Source organism: Rutidosis leptorrhynchoides, chromosome 4 (assembly GCF_046630445.1).
Source record: "Rutidosis leptorrhynchoides isolate AG116_Rl617_1_P2 chromosome 4, CSIRO_AGI_Rlap_v1, whole genome shotgun sequence".
Lineage (NCBI taxonomy): Eukaryota > Viridiplantae > Streptophyta > Magnoliopsida > Asterales > Asteraceae > Rutidosis > Rutidosis leptorrhynchoides.
In genome coordinates, this window is record NC_092336.1 from 347583358 (window position 1) to 347597336 (window position 13979).

Here is a 13979-nt window from a genome sequence, read left to right on the forward strand (position 1 = left end):
AATTTTCCTCAACTGGGGGACCAGTGATTGGAAGTGGTTGATCGTAGGTCAATTGAGATTGTTGGGCTGGGTAAGGTAGATAGCGATAGCGGAAAGGTTGATTGCTTCGCTTAAATTGATTAACCCTAGGTGGTTGATTGAATCCGGGATTTGGTGGACGAGCTGGGTATTGGACGTAACAGACTGAACCGTCAGGGTTTTCGTACTCAACTTGATAATCTTCAGTAGGTTACGGGTTGGTACAATTAACACAAGCCTGAGCTTGGTTAACCTGCTGTGGCTGAGTCTTCAATTCTCCGAGTTGGTTGGCAAGAGATTCCATCTTATTCGTGAGGGATTTGATGGCCTCCGTTTGATTATTAAGTGCATAGAGTGGTGCAGATGATGAAGTTGTTTCACCACTGTTCTAGTCATGATGATGGATCGTCATGTTCTCGAGCAATTCCCATGCTTCGTCTGTGTTTTGGTTCATCAGATTCCCTTGAGCTGTTGCATCGATCGTCGTCCTATGATTTACCGTAAGACCATTGTAGAAGGTGCAGATTTGGGATGACCGTTCTAGCTGGTGATTAGGGCATTTCATCAGCAGGGTCTTAAAATGCTCCCATGCGGTGTAAAGAGATTCATCATAACTTTGCTTGAAGTTAATGATGTCATTCTTCAGTTTGGTTTGTTTAGAAGGAGGGAAATATTTGGTTAGGAATTTAGTAGCCATCTCCGTCTATGACGCGATGGAATCTTTTTCCAATCCTTCAAGCCAAGTTTGAGCATGATGAGTGAGAGAATAGGGGAACAAGTATAGCCGGACTATATCTTGTCCTATCCCTGGCTATTTGTAGGAGTTCGAAAGAGATATGAATTTATCAAGGTGAGAATTAGGATCGTCATTCGGTAATCTGTGAAACTGACAACTATTCTGAATGAGCTGGATGATGTGATGTTTTAACTCGAACGAGTGTCCTTGAATCTCTGGAAATCTGAATGGTCCTCCTCGACCTTCAATCGAGGGTTTGGTATTTTCTACTAAAGTAACGCGTAACGCCATTTGGTTTCTGATTCTTGCTTCCTTGCGTACTTTAGAGATTATTGCGTCTGGATCAGATACGAATAATAACGGCCCTGGTCTAGATCGGGTTTGGGTCATACACTAGGTATGCCTTTTTGTTTTTAATTTTCCGCAAATAAACTAAATTATAATAAGCTAAACTAAACTAAGCTAATCTAATTCTAAGGTATTTTAATTTAATCTAGTCTAAGATAGTCTAATCTAAGGTAGTCTAAGGTAATCTAATCTAAGATAATCAAATCTAAGGTAGTCTAATCTAATTAACTAACTATCCTATGGTGGAATATGTTTTCGGTTCTGGCTACTGATTCCCTGGTATTTCGGTAACAGAGCTTCGCACGAACTATTCAACAAACCAAGTGGCCAGGCCGACTACGGAGAGGCAGGATCCTTTTGGTCCCAATATTATTGGCGACTGTTCGGAAAATCCAATAACCAAGTCCGTGTATAATTGTCTTTTTTAGACACCACTAAATGCTTGTGAATAAGTTTGATAGAGAGCAATATTGCTTGATACCAGTTCCCCGGTAGCGGCGCCAAAAACTAGGCTCTCTCCTTATATGGCTGAAACGAACGGTTTTTATTTGCGCGGTGTCGTTAGGCCGCGGCTTGCCATGATCAGCCACTCGTGGGAGAGGGTACAGTTTTAAATTTATATTTAGCGGGGCCTAAATCTTACTACTCCTTATGAGTAAGGGAAGTATGACCTAGAGTCGTATTTTTGAGATATCAGTAACATCGAACCTATATTTAAGCCTTAGATAGTTAGGGAGTAGTGAATATTTATTTTGGGATTTTCTAATTTATAAGATAGATAAAGTATATGCGATAAAATTTGTAATTCAGATAAGGTTAAAGTAAGTGCATACTATGATTTCATCAGTTATTATGCCGAGATTATGGAATGTTGGCTCATGAATAGGCAGAGGCCTTGTACTTATTACACTGGTCCTAAACGCCCCTGTCATAAGTCATGTCACTGGGTACTACGTTAGGCTTGAAGATTCTGAATAGACAGCAACGTCCCTTACCCCCGACGCCCATGCAGTCAAACTACAGGCATACACGTTCAGACGACTCATCCAATTGAGCGACTCGGTTGGGTGACGTATTAATATTCCAAAATGGTCTAAACTTTCTTAAGCAAAATAGAATACATGGTTTACCATATCCGAGAGACGTGATGTGCTTCAATGCTTTCGTTAATGATTGATAAAAGATAGTTAGGCCCTTAAAAAAGAGTTCAACCATAAAGAACACCATGGCCAAGTCAAGATGACTTCCATGAACACGTTCGGTTATCCTAACAGTCCAATCCTTTATGTGTCTAAACAAACAGTTCCTTAATTAACTAAGAATCCCTCAAGCGGGGTGCAATGCTTGAGACCGCGCTATGGTGCAGTGTACTGGTCAACACTAACCATGTTCCATGGCCTTACTTAGCAGAGGTACAGCTTACAACAACCGCTATGCTTCAGCATGCATGTACAAAGTTTATATGCTTGGTGACTACACTAGCATGGTCTGGGACCGACAATGTACTAAGGGTCTAGTCAGATGTTTCACTACGAAAGAGTCCTCAGTTGAAATCCAAAGCTTGATAGACTTACTACAACCGGTGTGCCTCAATCGATCTTACGTTGTATCCGATAGACTTCTCTTACCAAGGGGTGACACAGATAGTGTACTCTGAATTGGGGTTCGCGTCTTCCCAATTACAGAGCTTATAACTACGTTCTATTAGTTGGAAAACGATTGAGTTTAAAGCATAATCGAAAGGCATTTCGATAACATACACAAACCATAATATTATTTCGGCATTATAACTGCTTACATCATAGCATACACTAAAGATAACTACTCCCTAATCATGGCAACAATATAATAAAACATTATATAAGATAAAGGATAGAGGTACGAGTAGATTAAACGAGTTCGAATACAAAAGTGACAACTTCAAGACTCCAGACCGCTCCTAATACAATCTTCAGCATTCTTCTCCGGGTACTAGGTTTCCCGCACGGAGTCGAAGGCCTTGAGAGTATGACTAATATTGTACAAGAGAGAGAAAGAAGTGAATTGAAGTGTGTATTGGAATGAATGACAAAGACCCATTAAATAGACTAGGAAAATGCCAAAATACGCATGACAGGCCGCAGGGCAGGCCGCATGGCAGGCCGCATGGCAGGCCGTATGGTGGGGCGTATTTGGCAGGCCGTATGGTGAAGGCACTTGGTAGGGTGTATCTGGCAGGCCGTATCCATAGAGGCAGGCCGTATGGCTGGCCGTATGGCAAGCCGTATGGTGTGCTGGTCCGCCTTGATTCCCTGGATCGTAACTTGATTTCTTGTCTTTCACCGTTTTCGCTCTAGAATCTTCGTTTTACCTCCGATTCTCTTGATTCTTTTTTCACCGACTTCGTAATTACTTGTTCTTTAATTCTAACCGACAAAGTGGGTATTTTGCCAATAAAGTTCGAATCTTTCTTGTTTTTGGGCCTTAATACCGGGGTGAAAACATGACTTTTTAGCCGATATCAGGATCTTCTGCCTTTGAGAACTTCATAACATTTTTATGATGTCTTATCACTATTAAAGATCTATTCTGGGTAAAACAGGCAGTGTTCACAGCTTCTGCCTAGTATAAATTTTTCAACCCAGACTCAGCCAACATAGATCTTGTTGCTTCAATGAGAGTTCTGTTTCTTCTTTCGGCAACATCATTCTGTTGAGGTATTCTCACAGCAAAAAAAGTTCTGTGAAATGCCTTTGTCAGCATAAAATTCTTCCAATGTTGCATTTCTGAATTCTGTACCATGATCACTTCATAGTTGCTTCACCAGTTGCCCATTCAGTAGTTCCATTCTTTTGATACAATTGATAATTTCAACAGCAGCTTCACTCTTTTGCTTCAAAAAGAATACCTAAGTGTATCTGGAATATTCATAAATAATCATCAGTGTATACTTCTTCGGACTACAGCTGGCTATATTAATAGGACCAAAAAGATTCATATGAAGAAGGTGAAATGGTTTCTCAATTGATGAAATCTATTTTGATTTAAATGAGGCATGGTGATGCTTCCCCTTTTCACAACCAGCACACAATCTGTCCTTCACATAAGACTTTGTGGGTAGCCCAGACACCAAACATTTACTAGATAATTTATGAATATCTTTAAAGTTGAGATGTGAGAGTCTGTTGTGCCATAACCACTTGAGGTTGTCTGCTGCCTTTGAATAAAAACAAGTATCAGTTGTTGTGAATGCTGTGTTCATGTCAATTTGATACATGTTCTCATGTCTTTTTGCTGTCAACAGTAGCTTCCATGTCTTATCAAAAATAGTACCAATTTTCCTTCTGAATTGGACTATCTTACTTTTGCTTGTCAGTTGGCTTATGCTGAGTAAATTATATTTAAGCCCAACGACATATGCTACATTTGAAAATGTAACATTCCCATTTGTTAAAGTACCAAAACCCTTTGTGTAACCCAACGAATTATCTCCATATGATACAACTGGACCATCCTTCTCTTGATAGTCCATCAGCACAGACTTACATCCGGTCATATGTCTCGAACAATCACTATCGAGATACCAGATTTGCTTGTTTGGAATGCACTGCACAGTAGCTAAGAGATTAGTTATTTTTGGGAACCCATCCAAGGATGGGTTCTGGAAGAGTCATCTTCGATACTTTCTTCCTTGCTGCTTGGTTGGTTTGAGGGGTAGCAGCATAGGGGTTCTTAACATAGGTACATTGATGGGACAAGTGAGCCTTGCTACCACATTTGTAGCATTTTCTCACTTTTGGTCTCGGTAGCTAGTTTGCAGTAGAAGTACTGGGTGACTGGTTCTGCTCCTGGCTTTGAGTGACTGCCAGTAGCAGCTGGTCGAGCTTCACAGTCAGTAACTCAATGATGGATGTATCAGTACCTGATTCTACTGTTTTAGCTTTTCCCTTATGGGCAGCTTTTGGCTTGGAACCACTACCATTAACACGATCAGCTGCCTTGCCTTTGGATTTTGACTTACCAGTGTGGGAAGTTACTGGTTTGTCTACAGCTACAGGTTGACCAGCAGGTGTCACTTTAGACTTCCCAGCATTTTAATTTGCTGGTTTGTCTTCAGTTGCTGATTGGTCAGTATGACTTTCAGCAATAGGCTCAGCAGTCAGACAGCTAGAAGATTTAACTGACTTAAGATTTCTCTTGTTATTTTCAGTTATTTCCTTCTTGATTTGTCTTTCTTTAGGAGTCATATAGTAAATGCTTGAGGGATCAGTAGTTTCATCAATTTAAATACTAGTTTCATTAGCTTTTACTTCACTCTTCAAAATTTCTTTCATGGACTGTGGTGGGGTCTCTGTAGATCTAACAAACTTATTTGTTAAGACCTTTTTACCCTTAACTATCTTAGCAAAATTATTTGGCAAGATAGCTTCAGGATCAATTTCAAGAATGGGGTCCATAAAAGTGACTTCTACTAGAGCAGCAGCAGCATAGTCACCAACAAAGAAAGCTTCAACTTGGGCAGGCACCTGCTCATTCACACATTTAGCTGTGCGTTGAGCAGATGTACACCATGAAGCAACAATCTTTTTGAGATCGTTTAGCTGGTTCTTAACATCTGCTGCCTCAACGTGAAGAGACTTTAAAGCAAAATTTTGTTTTTTAAGTTTTGAAATTTCATCTTTCAAGATTTTAATTTCATCATTTTTGCCTTTAAGTTTTTCATTTAAAGATTTATTATCAGTTTTCAAAACTTCTTCACGCTTACTACCTCTACATAAGTCAACTCTTTGGTAGTCATACATTTCAGCCTTTTCATCATCAGTATAAGTTCAAAAATTATCAACCTTATCCAGCATTTGAGATTTCCATTGAGGTGAATCCTTTTTCAGATCAGCTTCCCTCATATCAGCCATAAGCGTACTACCATTATCATCCTCATCAGACTCCTCGACTTCCTTGGCCAATAAACACAGCTTTTTACCAGAAGCATAACCAGCACCATCATCATCAGTATCATTGTCAGAAGATGACGAAGAGCTAGTTTCATCCCAATCATGATGCTGAGCAACTAGAACCTTTTTTGGCTTCTTTCCCTTCTTATCAGCATTAGCACTCTCCTTCATCTGAGCCTTCAAAGCTTTGTACTTATTCTTGTACTTATCAGCTTTTGAGAAGGAGTTAGCATGTGATGTTGAAGGTTTCCTGGACATGCATTCAGCAGCAAAATGTCCAACATTTCCACAATTGTAACACTTAGATTTAGGACCCTTGACTTATTTGCTACTATACCTAGTACTCGATTTCTTACTCCCTTTGTATAACTTACTGGTTCTATTACGATTAAATATTTTGAACTGCCTAGCCAGCAAAGTCATACCTTCAGCAAACCCTTCAATATCATCTTCATCATCACTGCTTTCTTCAAACCCACTACCACTATCCACCTCATCTTCAGATGACTCTTCTTCTGCCATCAACTTTTGAACCTGTAAAGCTTTTTGAGCTTTCTTTTTAGCAGCAGCAATAAGAGCAGTATCATCAGTTTTTGAGGATTTTGAGGTGGTGGGGGCAGACTTAAAGTTTTCTTTTAAATTCAGTTCAAGTTTAGCTTCTGCCTTCTCATGGTTCCAAAGTGTACCATAAAGAAAAGACATGTTAAAGTTCTCTAAAGTCTGGGTGGTTTTTAAAGGGTCAGTAACAGGTTTCCATTTAGCAGGCAGTGAGTCAATGAATTTGTTTACTTGTTTAAAATCAGTATATGTGATTTTTAAAGTAAGCAGGTCAGCAACTAAGGAGTTAAACCTAATGAAATTTTGCTTAAGGGTCTCACTCTTATAGGCAAAGAACATTTCATATTATCTTTTCAAGGCAATAATCTTGTTCTGCCTAACCTCATCCATGCCCTCATACGTAACATCTAGATAGTTTAACATAAGCTTAGCATTTAGCTTTCCCTTAATTAGTTTGAACAAGTGGTTAGGTAATGTTATAGCTAACAAGGTTCTGATCTTAGGGTCAAGTCCAACACGACGTTTGTCCTCAGCATCCCATTCAGATGCAGGGAGAACAACCTCTCTGCCAGGAATAGTAAAAGTGTCAGCAGTAGCTGAAATGCTTGCAATAGTCTCAGTTGAAACAAAAGGATCATCTGTAGCAATGCCAGGCATGAGTGGGTCAATAGACTCAAGATGAAGCATGAACCTTGCCTTCCAAGTTTCATACTCATCTTCATCGAATTTTGGTGGTCTATTGGATGAGCCATTTTCAAGGTAAGCTGTATTTGAATATGCAGCTATGAGAGAATTCAGATCCAAGATATTAAATTATCAAGACTGAAGCTCTGATACCAGTTGTTGGTCCCTTGATAAACAACAGGAGTATTGTAGAGGGGGTGAATACATTTCTTTTTAATTAACTTAACAGTTAAACACAATTTAGTATTCAAGCATGTAATTTTAATAGAGTCAAAGGTAATTTCCAACGGTTTATTCTTTATTAATTAAATCACAAAGAATTACAACTATCCTTGGCAGAATGATAGTTGGTTGATATAGATTTTACCTAAGTTTAGCTATAGAGGATATTCTAAGCTTTTACACGTATTGGACTCTAAATAAATACACCCACACCACTAGTTGTTACAAGAGTGGATACACCAATTTATAGTAGTCCTATTAACCGTGTAATTATGCTATTGTCCACTGGTGCATAGGATGTCTGTACTTGTGGGGACAACTGCATCAGAGAGCGTGCTCTACTCTTTCCTCTTTGGTAGCTATTTGCAGGAACACCCGGTTTGGCACCACTATATGTTTAAACAAATATAATGTTGTGTTCCCTAGGCGTTTACAAAGCATAACACATGTCTGCACATGCGTTAAACTTCTGCATTCCCACATGGTCTTGTAAGGTCACTTGTCAGCCGCTGACGCGTGTCCTTTTCTGTTCAACTTTGTCTTTAACTTCTGTTGAATAGTACAGTTGATGTAGACCACTCAGGAAACCACTATGCTTGTAATGGAGTATATGTAAAGACCCGTCCAAATCCATAAGAACGAATACAAAAACATATAATTACATCGCGAGGTATTTGACCTCTAAATGATACATTTTACAAACATTGCATTCGTTTTTAAAAGACAAACTTTCATCACATAGAAAGTTGACGGCATGCATACCATTTCATAATACATCCAACTATAATTTACTTAATAATAATCTTGACGAACTCAACGACTCGAATGCAACGTCTTTTGAAATATGCCATGAACGACTTCAAGTACTATCTCTTAAAATGAGCAAATGCACAGCGAAAGATTTCTTTAATACCTGAGAATAAACATGCTTTTAAGTGTCAACCAAAAGGTTGGTGAGTTCATTAGTTTATCATAATCATTCATTTTCATCATTTTAATAGATCACAAGATTTAAATTTCATTTCTCATAAACATCATCTCATATCAGGCATTTCGCAAACTGCATGGAGATAAAAAATCATTCATATGGTGAACGCTTGATAACCAAACTAACAGGATGCATATAGAATATCCCCATCATTCTGGGACTCTCACCGGACATGATAATCGAAGTACTAAAGCATTCGTAACCTGAATGGGACGTGTTAAGGTCCATAGATCTATCTTTAGGATTCGCGTCAATTAGGGGCCATTTCCCTAATTCTTAGGCTACCAAGCTAAAAGGGGCATATTCGATTCTATAATCTAACCATAGAATGTAGTTTCGATTACTTGTGTCTATTTCGTAAAACATTTATAAAGGCAGATCATGTATTCTCAGTCCCAAAAGTATATATTGCAAAAGCATTTAAAAAGTGAGCAAATGAAAACTCACAATACTGTATTTTGTAGTAAAAATACATATGACGATAATGAACAATGCAGGGTTGGCCTCGGATTCACGAACCTATATCATTGGTATATATTTTAACACACGTAATTGTAATCGAACAAATATATATATAAATTTATTAGTTGTATTATTTTTATATTAATAATACATATATATATATATATATATATATATATATATATATATATATATATATATATATATATATATATATATATATATATATATATATTTCTTATAAAAATATTAATTTTTCTTATGTTATATGTATTAACTATATATTATTTGTTTGTTAAAAATAGTAGTTATAATGATACTAAAATAATATTAATATCGGTAAAAATGATAATAACTATAACTATAATACTTGATATTACTAATAAGGGTAATAATGTTAATAATTCTATTGATGATAATAATAATGATATTAATAATAAAAACTGTAAAAATATTAATTTTACTATTAAAGATGTTTATGATAATGATTTTAATAATTATATAATAACGATATTCATGATAATATTAAGAATAATACTTTTAATGATTTGTTAACATTATTAATAATGATAATAATAATAATAATACATAATGATAATACTAATAATTATAGAATGTTACTAATACTAATATTTATGGAACTAATACTAATTTATATTATTTTCATAATACTAGTAATAATAATAATAATCATAATAACTATAATAGTGATAATAATACTTAATTGATAAAACTACAATAATAATAACATTAATAACACTTATAATACTAATTATAACAATTATAATTATAATCATAATAATAATAATATTAATAATAATAATAATAATAATAATAATAATAATAATAATAATAATAATAATAATAATAATAATAATAATAATAATAATAATAATAATAAGTTAATAAGTGAACTACCTTTAAATGCTCAAAAAAAAAAATAGTAAATCGTCCAAGCCGGGACTCGAACCCTCGGCCTCTCGCTCAAACGAACGCACACTCAACCATTCCCCTGATTCTGCTTTTCTGTTTTAATTTACCTTTTTATTATATAAAATCCTTATCACCGTGTTCTTATTACTTCTTCACCTTCATCAGTTTAGATGGACCAAGGTTCAAACGCAAAACAAAACGTTTTATCATTCTTTATATCATTTAATCGAATTAAAGTTACCAGTTGTGAGTATCAGATTTGATTAAAACATAAAATAAAAAAGAAAAATATATCTGTATCAGTTCCTGAAGAACAACTATGACACGAATTCGATTTCAAAAATTTAGAAAGTGTCAGGCTATAATTATAACATGAAAAAGGTTTCAATCCGTTCATATAAACTTTATAAATTATTAATTTAACAGAAAACATCAAAACCAATTCAAATTTTGCTATGAACAATCCCTTTGACTTTTCGTTGTTAAACTTTGACTCGACGATTAACGATTAATACGATAAATTGAAGCTTGTAAACTTCCAGATAGTTTGATTAATAGATTCCAAACACGAATGCATTTCTATATTTTTAAAATTTATTCAATTTTGTTATATTGAATATTACAATTAATATAACTATGAACATCAAATCAAATTTTAATTTTCTGAACGTTTTAGATTAACATTCCAACATGAAAAAGGTTTTAAATCAATGTTATAAACTTTCTGAATCCTTAAATTGACTTAAAACATAAAGATGAATTCGAATTTTACCAGGAACGGATTGGTTGACTTTTTGAGATGAAACTTTGTCACCTAAATTCGAATTTGATATAGAAAGTTGGTTAGTGAAACTTTCCAGTTTGTTTAGATGAATTATTTCTAACAATCATGCATTAACACTTTTTGAAATCTATTGTAAAATCGACCTTTTTGGAAAATTAAGCCAAGAACAGGGTAGGAACTGTTTCTTCGTATTTTTCTGATTAAATTTGGTTTAATCAAAAGTTGTTACTGAATTTTGTGGTTTGTAACAGATAATGTGAGGTTGTATGGTCTTAATTAACATCTGTAAAGAATTACTTTATTTCAAATTGATCGACAACAATATAATTGATCAGTACGAATATAAATAAAAAATATTAAAGTCAGATTGTGATTCTTTTATAGATTGTACGATTGATTTGGGGTGTTTAACGTTTTCAGAGACAGAAGACAAAATTTGTTAGAGTTTGATTAAGATAGGAAACGAATTCTGAAAGTAGATATACGATTATATATAATTTGTATTATTAACTAATTAAGTATATACTAATACTAATAATAATTATATAAATAATACTCATAATAATAAAATTAATAATAATATAAATAATTCTAATAATAATAATAAATTTATTAACATTACTATTAATAATTAGATTAATAATAATTATAATAATATTGAATGATATTACTAAAATTAATAATAATATTATTACTGATAATAATTTGTATTTATATATTTTGTTTATATATATATATACATATATATGTATCTAATTCTTGAATTTTGTTCTATATCATGTATAAATATTAATGTTTTTAATAATACTAATAATATTATTATTAATAATAATGTTATTAATAAAGAGACTATTAATAATAAGTGATATTTACAAACTATTATTACTAACAAAATGATAATTTAAATAAATTTAATTACTAATAATGATAATGATAAAATGATAATAATATTAATATAACAATTATATTTCAAACTTACAATTAAATATAATACTATTTATGTAATATTATATTATGTGATGACATTTATTGTATTGTTAATATTTATATATTTTATATATCTTTACTAGAAATCATATATATAGATTCATAATAACCTATATATTTATATATTTATATATATGTAATTATTTTAATAATAGTTTAATTATTCTAAGTATTATTTTACATTTTAAATTTCAATTAATTTAAAGTATACTTTATTAATTCAAAATATTATATATGTACTTATATTTATATTTATATATACACATATTTATTTACAAGCAATTGTTCGTGAATCGTCGGTAACAGTCGAAGGGTAATCGTCATCCATGTAAATAGTTCAAAAATTTTGAGACTCAATATTACAAACTTTTCTTATTGTGTCGAAATAATATAAAGATTAAGTTTAAATTTGGTCGGAAATTTCCGGGTCGTCACAGCATAGCTGTCTTGTGTAGTAAGCTGCATTCCAGCTACGCTGGTTCTTCATTGCTGAGTCACTTGATATTCTTGAATTGCTGGGTATACATCCTGTGCTGATTGAAGAATACTGTATACCTTTTGCTGATAGACTAAGCAGCAAACTAAACACTCGACACAGAAATATCTGCTGTCTATACATAAACAAACTTTTGCTGGCTGCACATTACATTTTAGTGCAAATAAATTACAGTTTTGTCATAATTAAATCCTAAATTATTTTAGGGACTCAACAAGTTCCGATTCTGAGTACAGAATCGGCACTCTCAATGGAAAATAGCGAAGCATTAAAGATGAATGCTGGTCTTATTTGGGTGCCTCACCATAATCAATTTAGGTCAATAATGCCTAGTCATGCAATGCTCTTTTAGAGATACGGTTCGTCCCAACAAGATTTCTACCTTACTTAAGTCTTAATTTTATTTAAAAACGTTTCGGGTTTTTAGAAAATACTTTTTCGAAAAGGCTTTCTCTTATTAAAAATTTTGAAATTTGGCTTAAGAACTCGGAATCTTTGTAATGGGTTATTTAAAACAACATAAAAAGATTATACCAACATCTCACACTTAGACGAACATTGTCCTCAATGTTCCTAGTGCATCCCGCACTTAGGAGTTTTAGTTAAAGATTTGGGAATATTTGTCTATTGTTTATTTGGGTTGGAATCCCACACTTAGTGATAAACTAGGATGCGGCATAATTTAAATTTGAGCTAGTAACGGGAAGAAAGGAGTACCCCTAGCGGATGAAGATAGGTTGTTTCGAAAATCTTGGAGGTTATGCCCTTTATTGATCGGCTCATTTGTCATCCTTTATTCTTCTACTGTACTTTATTGCACGGGTTGCCTCTCTAGAAGCGCTTTTGTTTAAGGTCATTGGCTCGACCGTAATGATGCCTAGAAAGCGGACATTCCCCTCTGGTAGTTGTGATCTTGGTCTTTTCGAGGGAATGTGAGTCTTGGTGGATAAATCCTGAGAAGGTGTCGGACCATAAGTGGTAGGAGATCTGGTACTTCTCTTAAAGATCTTCTGAAAGAGAGATAATGTGCAGTTTCGGCTCGTGACAAATCTTAAATTCCGATGAGAATATGATTCACAGCTCTGTTGATTAATCCATGAACATCAATCATCGAGGCGGTGCTGGTGGTGATGATTTCTCTGATAGGATGCTCATTTTGGAGGTCTTCAAATAGTGTCAGAAATTGTATTTTCGGTATCTCAAAATCTTTTGAACGGTGGTGTTCACAGTAAGAGTCTGTAGCCTTGCATAGATTAGTCAAGAGGTGAAGCTGAAAAGAAGTAAAAAGCAGTCCTGACCCAAGCATTAATGTCACCATCTTTGAGTATATCTCCCGACATCCAGCTTTGAATGTGAAACTCGGATCCGTGGATTCTTGAAAGATATGTGCTATCTGCTTCGTAACATAGGTGGCAATGTTGACTCGGTCTGGTTCAAGTATATACTTTCATTGGTTACTTGCAACACTCTAAACTGTATAACTCATAACTTCAACCATTTGTGTTTTCTTTGATGGAAGTATCTAGTTCTTTAGAACCTTGTTACATCTTAACTGAACTAGTTTGAATCTAGCTGAAACATTTTGACAAACCACAAAACTCCAAACACCATAACCAATGTATGTAACACTTTGTCAATATTTGAATGGAAGTATCTTGCCTCATTGGTTGCTTGCAACAAGCCAAATGTGATCATTTTAATTCTAATGAAGAATCATTGGGAGTTTCATTAATTTCCAATATAATCATACTTAAACATGTAAGTATGATTTAAAGGGTTAAGAAGAGAGCATCTCTTTAGTTGGGAATTAATGACCATCCTAATTATGTCTA